Source organism: Elaeis guineensis, chromosome 10 (genome assembly GCF_000442705.2).
Source record: "Elaeis guineensis isolate ETL-2024a chromosome 10, EG11, whole genome shotgun sequence".
Classification (NCBI taxonomy): domain Eukaryota; kingdom Viridiplantae; phylum Streptophyta; class Magnoliopsida; order Arecales; family Arecaceae; genus Elaeis; species Elaeis guineensis.
In genome coordinates, this window is record NC_026002.2 from 23,188,686 (window position 1) to 23,199,410 (window position 10,725).

Below are 10,725 nucleotides of genomic sequence, written 5' to 3' on the forward strand. Positions count from 1 at the left end.
TTTGTGCATACTTGGTTTAATATATGATATACATGTCATGATATTATGCGCGAGAATTTTCAATAGCCATGTTTAATGTTCCATATACATTATTAAAATTTTTAGCTGGTATGGGGTTTTTCTTACTAAACTTGTTAGCTCATAATATTTTGTAGTGATGGAGATAGCCTAGGGCATCACTAAATTTGCATATGACAACACATAGTGAGGAAGGACAAAAAGGGTGAGACACTAAGGCTTGTAGTTACCCATTTCACCATTCACTATATTACACTCATTAGACAAATTGAGAATAAGTTTGGCCTGTACTAGATGTTCATGAGTGCAAAGTGGCTTGGGAGTAGATATGTTTATAGTTGTACAAAGGGGAGTCATATGGAGGGGCTAGTGGTATGTCCTCCTACCCTCAGCTCCATAATCTCCATCCTTGTTTTTATTCAATATCTGAAAAGAGCAAGAGAAAGAAATAGTGACATAAAAACCCAGTAAGTATCTTTATACCATTAGTTGGATCAAGCAAATTATATACAATGCAACATCAATATGGGTAACATTTTCAATTTCAAAGAAATAAGTGCAATATATAAGAAAAAGTTTCACATATAACATATGAACAATTAAAAAAAATTTACCTGTTAAAATACTAGGCAACTAGCTAAATTTGTAGACAGGGTTAGGAAAGAAAATATTATTTCTTTTGAAATTTTTTTATATTTTTTGCACTCTTAGTCACTACTGTTATGATTAGAAACATAATAAGCAAAGATTGGTGCATGCTAACATTCAGTCCCAACTGACTAGATCTGAAAGTAACTTACTTTGAACCATACTAGTATGTCAAGAATCAGTACTAACTAGCTAAGCTCAAAAGAAACTGACTCCTAAAAATATAATATCTTAGTAGTCAAAATATGTTAGTTTGAGGCTCAGTAGGTTAGGGTTGAAAGAAACTAGCTCCTAATCACACAAACATGCCAACAATTATCTTGATTGATTAGGCCCGTATTATTATTAGCAATCAATGACTATAGTACACAAATTCTATACTAGTTTTTAGTAATATATTTGATGTATTCCAATCACTTATAAACTTACAAATTTATGGGCATGTAATGTTTTAGAATACATTATGGCAATCCAAACAATTTTCTTGGAGCACATTTAATTATGAAATTCCAACTAGCATACACAATGTTGTGTTCTATGCTTGATCCATATTTTCAAATTTATTTTTCATCATGAAAGTTTTACAATTTACACAATTCCATCCATCAAAATTGTTATTATAGAGTGTTCTTATTTATAAATTACATATTTTAATATTTAACCAAACGTAATAATACTTTGTTAGTATTATTATAAAAACTACTATATTATAAAATTATTATTTTATTATGTTATTCTGATGTTATATTGAACCATTAAAACTATCATTAAAATATTTTAAATTAATATTTCACAAATTCATTGCAGAGACTTGAATTTGGGTCTCATCTAAGAAGGAAGCTTCATGATGCATCTTAACTAGAGTTTTTGCCCAAAGGATTTAAATTGGAACTTTCAGACTTTTTTAAGCTTGTGGAAGAGTCTGAAAAGCTATTTCAAAATCTCCACTAAATATACCTCAAAACCATCTAGTAAAGCATTTTACCCTCGAAAAAGTACATTTTGACCCCCTAGAAGCAATGCTAAATAGTTCCTTACTGGGAAAGCCATTTGGTATTAACCTTTTTGTTTTATCATACCCAAGTTAATTTTTTGGTGGCCATTTGAAGCCCTTGTGCCATTAAACGTCAGGAAAGAATAAAAAAAACTTGTTCCTTTATCCACTTCTTTTCTTATCCTGTATTCATACAGTTCCATGGTCCAACAAGTCTTGTTTTCTTATCTCTTATTTTTGTAATATTAAATTAGAAAATGGCTTTTGAAAGCCAGGCTCGTTGAATACTTTAATAATGATAAATTTTTTAATTTTTATTTTTTTACAACTAAATATGCATAAAATGTGACTAGGTGAAAAGAAGGAAAAGCATGGTAGCTTAAGATAGCACATGTTGGATGGAAAGGACAAAAAAGAAGTAAACATATAATGGCATGATTTTTTCTTCATTTTTAGAGATTTTAGAAATCCTTCTAGTTAGAAAATAAAAATTTAGCACAAAATCCAATTACAAAAAGACACTCAACAATAAATAAAAAAGAGATATAGTCATAAAGATTTCTCTTTCTTCGGAGCCATAATTTCCTTGCTTCTTCAATGTCAACTTAATAGCAGCATATAGGAGAGAGATGGTTTTGGTAGAGTAGGCTTTGTGATCAAGAGTGCTATTGGTGCACTATTACGTACCTATAGGTAGTGTTAAGATTTTTGATATTATATTTTTAATAACAAAACAACGTACGACATCAGAGGGGTTGGCTTGTGCTATAAAGACTTTGAGAGATTCTCAAATTTATTTAGATGGCACCTTCATGATAATTTTTAAATAACATACGATCCACCTCAAATTTTATCCTATTCTAGAGGATTGCTAGCAATGACATGCATACTACATCCTATTAAGATATCACATATTTACAAAGAAGCTAATAGTGTAATTGGTTGGATGGTGCCAACCGTATTGACCATACATTTTAGGATTCTTCGATAAATTTTTTTATTTAATTATTAAATATTTTATTTTTTAATTTTTATAAATGTATGTATATTGGAATGATTTAATTCATCCAGTTTACCAATGAAAAAGGATTTCTCTTTCTAATATGGTACAGGTAAAGATTAATATAAGTAGGAATGAAATGGGATATGTAGGTCTTCTGTTGGGAAATTATCTGGATTGTCTCCACAAATCACCTCGATGACCGAGTCTTCAAATTTATTAACCATTTTCACCTGCGTGGCATACGTTCGTACTAGCAGAAGATTAAAAATAAAATCGTTACTGTAATAACTTTGGCATGTAGCTGGCCCAACCGTCAAAAGGCGGCTATACTTTATGTCACGCCCCGAACCCAACACTTAGGTCGAATACGTGATGGCCACACACTCCTTAGAGCAAGCCCTAAAGAATATGCAAGGCCAAATTAAATCATTACAACCTTATCAACCATAATATTTAATTTCAATAATAATTCATAAAATCTTGCATAATTACAATTTAAATTTCTTCAATCCTCTGATCAGGTACTATGACACTCTATCTATCCATCTGCTCACCCATAAATCTAAGCCATAGCCAATCATGAACGTTCTGTATCTCTGAGAAGAAAAGAAAGATAAAGGAGTGTGAGCTTTACAGCCCAGTAAGAATTTCCATATCACACCAATATAATAATATAATCTGAAAATAAAAATAAGCAATAACACATAAAAGTAGATGTTCACTGTCCAAAATACTGCAAATATTTATAGATTATCTGTTTTATCAAAAGAGATACATCATCATATGTTAATAAGAGAAACAATTTTATTCAATGATTGTTTCATGTCTTATTTTTCTATTTTCTTCTATTATCATTTCGTCTTTAATCCTTTTCTTTTTGGCTTTAGCTTTAGCTTTGGCTTTGGCTTTGGCTTTGGACTACCAGGATCATGCGACGATCTTTTATTCGGATCGATTTCTGTGATCTTCCTCGGATCAAAATATTCATGATCTTTCTCGGATCAAAGTGGCCATGATCTTTCTCGGATCAAATCATTCATGATCTTTCTCGGATCAGATTCTTCATGATCTTTCTCGGATCATATTCTTCCACACATAAGCCTGTGGGGGCTGTCTCAGACATAAGCTCCTGGCAAACTATTCCACATGACAAGACCAGTCCAAACCATATTTTTCTTTCTTTTTATTTTTATGATATTTAACTTCATTAATCAATTCATCTTTTGCAGTGTAATAAATATGTCATACATATAATCATGCCATCAATCGCTGATACATATGTATTGATATAGCATACTCATGCTCAAAATCATATAAATAACTAACAATGTCTCAGATATAACAAATTCATCAATCTCAAATCCAACGATGCAAAATCAATGAGATAAAACCAACGATAAAATAACATATATAATGATGATCATGTACAGGGATTCTTACCTTTACCGGTGACTGATCCAAGCACAAAAAATAATGTTCTTTTTTGATTTATGAATTTTTTAACAAAATATTCCACTCGATATCATTTGCAGACAATCATCTCTTCATAACCCTGATCAAATATAAAGATCATATATGGAAAAAATTATCGATAATCGATCCTAATAACACAGATCGAGGACCTCTCTTAGGATTAATCAAAATTAGGATTTATCTAAGTATCTAGATCCTCCACTGATCCATAAGACTTCTAGAGAGAGAAAATCTATGAAGAGAGAGAAAATTCTAGAGAGAGAAAGTAGAGAGAGAAATTGGAGAGAAAAATCTTCGTATTCTTCTGATGAGGCAATCATGGTCAAGATCATTAGAGGTCCTATCAGGGTGACTTAACATAAATCAAGTGTTACAAATTTCAAATAGAATCGGACTGGGATTAGATCTACCGCACGAATTTCGGAGCAATCTCGGATCGTCTTATTTTCATCTCAATTTTATCCTAGGGTCTGTGATGAAATCAGAGAGAGAGAAAGACACTAGAGAGATAAAATTCATAAAGAGAGAAAAAAAATCTAGAGAGAGAAAATAGAGAGAGAAAATGTAGAGAGAAGGTAGAGAGAGGAGAGAGAGAAAATTTTTCTCTCTTCTTCTTCTTTTTATATTATTTTATTTTTATTTTTTTCTTTCTCTTTTTTCCCTTTTTTTTTTCTTTTCTTTTTCTTTTTCTTTTTTCTTTTCTTTTTCTTTTTCCTTTTTCTTTTCTTTTCTTTTCTTCTTCTTCTTTTCTTTCCTTCCTGCGGCTTATTTTTGATCGAAACAGGGGATCTTTGATCCCCTTATTGGTTGGCCGGCCGGCGGCGCAGCCGGCACGGGGATGGTTGGCGGCCAAAGGAGAGGTGATCCGACGGCAAGAGGCGCCCAAACCGGTGGTCGGCAGTGACCACTGACGACGGAAAATGGCAAAAAGAAGGATTTCTTTCGCAACAAAATCCAGTGACTTCGGTCGCCAGCGAGCGTGCACATCGGCACGGAAATGAAGGGGAGGAGGCTTACCTCCATCACCGGCGAAGCTTTTCTGACGAAAAATTGGACGTCACAGTGATGGGTCTCCGTGAGAAATTTTCGACGATTGCCGCCGTTTTGCCCCGAGATTTTTGATGGAAAGGAGAGAGGAGGGATCTCCTCCTTAAATAGGGCCGGAGGGAGCTTGTCTCCGACTCCGATTGGGAGCCGGTGAACGGAGGAAGAAGACTCCCTTCGGGAGTCTTCTCCCCTATTTTTATTTTTTTTTTGTGTGGGCTGTGGCTGATTCTGGGCCCAATTTGGGCCGGGGTGTTACATTCTCCCCCCTTCAAATAATTTCATCCTCGAAATTAAGTTATGTTGTTGAGATATATTTCAAAGATACATTCTTCATATCATTCTCAAGCTTACAATAATGTCTTATATATTATTTATTTCTCATGATCTTGTTATAACAAAATTATTTAAAATTTCAAATTCATCTCCTCTTATTGATTTCTCAACTTTTTTGAAGAACCGTAACATTTTAGACTTGTATTAATATACCACCATTATTTGTCTAATACATTTCACTCGAAATTCATAATTATCTCAGACTACCCTTGATAGAAAATAAATAAAGGTCAAACATCGGGTACTCTTCACAATCATCGATTTCTTTCTTCACTTGATTTTCCAACAAATTTTATATATAGACTCTCATCTTAAGAAAAATCTCAATCTTCTATATTTAAGTAATAATATTAAATTTTTTAAAAATATGAGATGTATGTCAGGACATTCTAAGTTTGAACTAATATCAGAACTATCAAGCTGTTAATAAACTTGAGATATCTAAAATTTCTTGACATTATCTACAATGAAATAACCTACTAACAAAAATTATCCGACTATGATCAGATTAAAATCATTCTTTATTTACAACTAATGTATTCCATAATATCTTCAGAATCAAAGAATTAATATTTCTAATCAATTTAAACCACCATGCTTTTGCTGCGTACTCTGATTTTAATTCATCAAATTATATAAGTCTATTAAAGATAAAAATATCCTTATATGTTAGATCAATCCAGGATAGATCCAACCTTCAAATTTCATATAAGACTTAGGCAAAATTTAAGTTTCTTTATCTTTACTACCTTTGGGTATAGCATATAAAAATTAAATCTTGATCCACTTACTATATTTGAAATCATTGCATAAGTTTCATTACTCTTCAAGAATCCAACATGTCTAGAATCAATTGGAGTTAACCTTAGATTTATCTTACAATCATTCAGATAATTTCTAAATTAATCTTTCTTTTTAAAAAAATTAATTCTAACTTGACAACTAAAAGAACTCAAGCCAACATCCTTAAGTAGAATCATCTTGATTATTTCTTATAGAGATTCGTTCATCATAACCCTTAATATTAATCAATAAATCCATACGAAATTTTATCCCTTGTATAAGTCATTCAAAATTTAACACTAGTAAGATGTCTTAGTTCAATTTTAAAAAAAAATCTAAACTTTGATTTGAATAATTAATACACTTCACCATCTTCAACAATCACAAAAAAAATTAAAAAAAAAATCTAATCCAAAGATAGTAATACGAATTATTAAAGATTTCATCATAACCTGTATATCATACTCTGATAAAATAAATTTTTTTCTTTAATTTAACAACAATATCAAAATACTTTTGATTCACTTAGAAAAATAAACTTTTGACTTGAAATTTAATATAACTTGAAAGATCAAGGAATCATATTCATAATATGATATTTTGAGTAACCAAAGATTTCACCAAGATGTATATCTCATATTCTCATAAAAAAATTCAAGTATATTTTTCATCTAAGATTGAGTTTCATATATGATCCTCTTATAGGTTTAGTGTTCAAAAATATTTCTTTCTCATATGATGAAATTTCTTCTTAAACCATACCCTAATTAACTTTCTTTTGATAAATCCAAAATTCATAATGCATTAGACAATTATCATCAAAATTAAAAAAAATATCATGATCTTTAATCATATAAGTTTTACATTCCAAAATCATCTAGTATACTCAACATAACTTATCAATACCTCCCATTTCATTCCAAGATCAACTCTTTTCATACTTAGGTCAACCTTACTAATTGAAATCTAAGATATAACTCGTCAATTCTATTATAGATATCATATGCCGCTTATACATAAATTTCATCTTAATATCTATTGATTCAAAATCTAAATATTGAATCTTCTCTTTTATATCTATCATGTTCCTCATGATCATAACCTAAGTTTAAATATCACTAAAGTCATAATTCAAATAATTATAATATTAAGCTTAAATACCACTTAAATCATATTCTCTAATGATCATAACCTAAATTGTAATATCATTCTATTACATCCTTAATAATTGTAACCTTAAACTCTGATATTATCTATCATACTCTATCGATTATAATCTCAAGTTTTGATATCATTTATATGACAATCCCTAGTGACCTTAAACTTGGACTCTAGTACTGTTCTGTCATATCCTAATCACTTGTATCATTGTTTCCAAATGAACGTAACCTAAGTTCTAAGCTCAGATGCCACTCTGTCACATCCTATTGATCTTACATAAAATTTTAATATCTCTTTATAATCTCTAGTGATCTTAAACCTAAGCTTTGATATTATTCTATCACATCCTAATTATTTATATCGTAATCTCCAATGATCATTACCTAAGCTCTAATATCACTCTGTAATATTCTAATCACTTATATCATAATCCCTAATGATCATAACCTATGCTCTGATACCATTCTGTCACGCCCCGAACCCAATACCCGGATCGGATACGTGATGGCCGCACACTCCTTAGAGCAAGCCCTAAAGAATATGCAAGGCCAAATTAAATCATTACAACCTTATCAACCATAATATTTAATTTTAATAATAATTCATAAAACCTTGCATAATTACAATTTAATTTTTTTCAATCCTCTGATCAGGTACTATGACACTCTATCTATCTATCTGCTCACCCATAAATCTAAGTCATAGCCAATCATGAACGTCCTGTATCTCTGAGAAGAAAAGAAAGATAAAGGGATGTGAGCTTTACAGCCCAGTAAGAATTTTCATATCACACCAATATAATAATATAATCTGAAAATAAAAATAAGCAATAACACATAAAAGTCGATGTTCACTGTCCAAAATACTGCAAACATTTATAGATTATCTGTTTTATCAAAAGAGATGTATCATCATATGTTAATAAGAGAAACAATTTTATTCAACGATTGTTTCATGTCTTATTTTTCTATTTTCTTCTATTATCACATCGTCTTTAATCCTTTTCTTTTTGGCTTTAGCTTTAGTTTTGGCTTTGGCTTTGGACTACCAGGATCATGCGACGATCTTTTATTCGGATCGATTTCTGTGATCTTCCTCGGATCGAAATATTCATGATCTTTCTCGGATCAAAGTGGCCATGATCTTTCTCGGATCAAATCATTCATGATCTTTCTCGGATCAGATTCTTCATGATCTTTCTCGGATCATATTCTTCCACATATAAGCCTGTGGGGGCTGTCCCAGGCATAAGCTCCTGGCAAACTATTCCACATGACAAGGCCAGTCCAAACCATATTTCTCTTTCTTTTCATTTTTATGATATTTAACTTCATTAATCAATTCATCTTTTGTAGTGTAATAAATATGTCATACATATAATCATGCCATCAATCGCTGATACATATGTATTGATATAGCATACTCATGCTCAAAATCACATAAATAACTAACAGTGTCTCAGATATAACAAATTCATCAATCTCAAATCCAACGATGCAAAATCAATGAGATAAAACCAACGGTAAAATAACATATATAATGATGATCATGTACAGGAATTCTTACCTTTACCGGTGACTGATCCAAGCACAAAAATCAATATTCTTCTTTGATTTATGAATTCTTTAACAAAATATTCTACTCGATATCATTTGCAGACAATCATCTCTTCATAACCCTGATCAAATATAAAGATCATATATGGAGAAAATTACCAATAATCGATCCTAATAACACAGATCGAGGACCTCTCTTAGGATTAATCAAAATTAAGATTTATCTAAGTATCTAGATCCTCCACTGATCCATAAGACTTCTAAAGAGAGAAAATCTATGAAGAGAGAGAAAATTTTAGAGAGAAAAAGTAGAGAGAGAAAGTGGAGAGAGAAATCTTCGTATTCTTTCGATGAGGCAATCATGGTCAAGATCATCAGAGGTCCTATCAGGGTGACTTAACATAAATCAAGTGTTACAAATTTCAAATAGAATCGGACTGGGATCAGATCTATCGCACGAATTTCGGAGCAATCTCGGATCATCTTATTTTCATCTCAATTTTATCCTAGGGTCCGTGATGAAATCAGAGAGAGAGAAAGACACTAGAGAGATAAAATTCATAAAGAGAGAAAAAAATCTAGAGAGAGAAAATAGAGAGAGAATCTAGAGAGAGAAAATGTAGAGAGAAGGTAGAGAGAGGAGAGAGAAAAAAATTTTCTCTCTTCTTCTTCTTTTTATTTTATTTTATTTTTATTTTTCTCTTTCTATTTTTTCCTTTTTTTTTCTTTTCTTTTTCTTTTTTCTTTTTCTTTTCTTTTTCTTTTTCTTTTTTCTTTTTTCTTTTCTTTTCTTTTCTTCTTCTTCTTCTTTTCTTTCCTTCCCGTGGCTTGTTTTTGACCGAAACTGGGGATCTTTGATCCCCTCATTGGTTGATCGACCGACAGCGCAGCCGGTACGGGGATGGTCGGCGGCCAAAGGAGAGGTGATCCGGCGGCAAGAGGCGGCCAAACCGATAGTCGGCGGTGACCACCGGCGACGGAAAACAGCAAAAAGAAAGATTTCTTTCGCAACAAAATCCGGCGATTCTGATCGCTAGCGAGCGTGCACATCGGCACGGGAAGGAAGGGGAAGGAGAGAGGAAGGGGAGGAGGCTTACCTCCGTCGCCGGCGAAGCTTTTCCGGCGAGAAATTGGACGTCACAGTGATGGGTCTCCGTGAGAAATTTCTGGCGATTGCCGCCGTTTTGCCCCGAGATTTTCGATGGAAAGGAGAGAGGAGGGATCTCCTCCTTAAATAGGGCTGGAGGGAGCTTGTCTCCGACTCCGATTGGGAGCCGGTGAACGGAGAAGTCTTCTCCCTCGTGTTTTTTTTTTTTTTTGTGGGCTGTGGCTGATTCTGGGCCCAATTTGGGCCGGGGTGTTACACTTTATCCATAGATCAACTGGCTACAGAACTGGTCATACCTTCTCTTCTGGGATGTTGCCTTTGCCGCCGTCTACTGGGATTGCTGGACAACGGGAACAACGGTGTGAAAGCATTCTATTTTGGGATGCGTGGACTCTATCATTCATCCTTGAGCTTAGAGGAACGGTATAACAAGGACCGAGTCTATTACTTTTAGAAGAATGTTAGAAGAGAAAGATTTTTGTTATACTTCATTACAGAATACAAAGCAAATCACTACCAACCTCAACGACTACTTCAAAGGTCTAAGCTTCTAATAAACTGGGTCGCTTATCCCTACTCTCTCTGTATATATCTATCCACT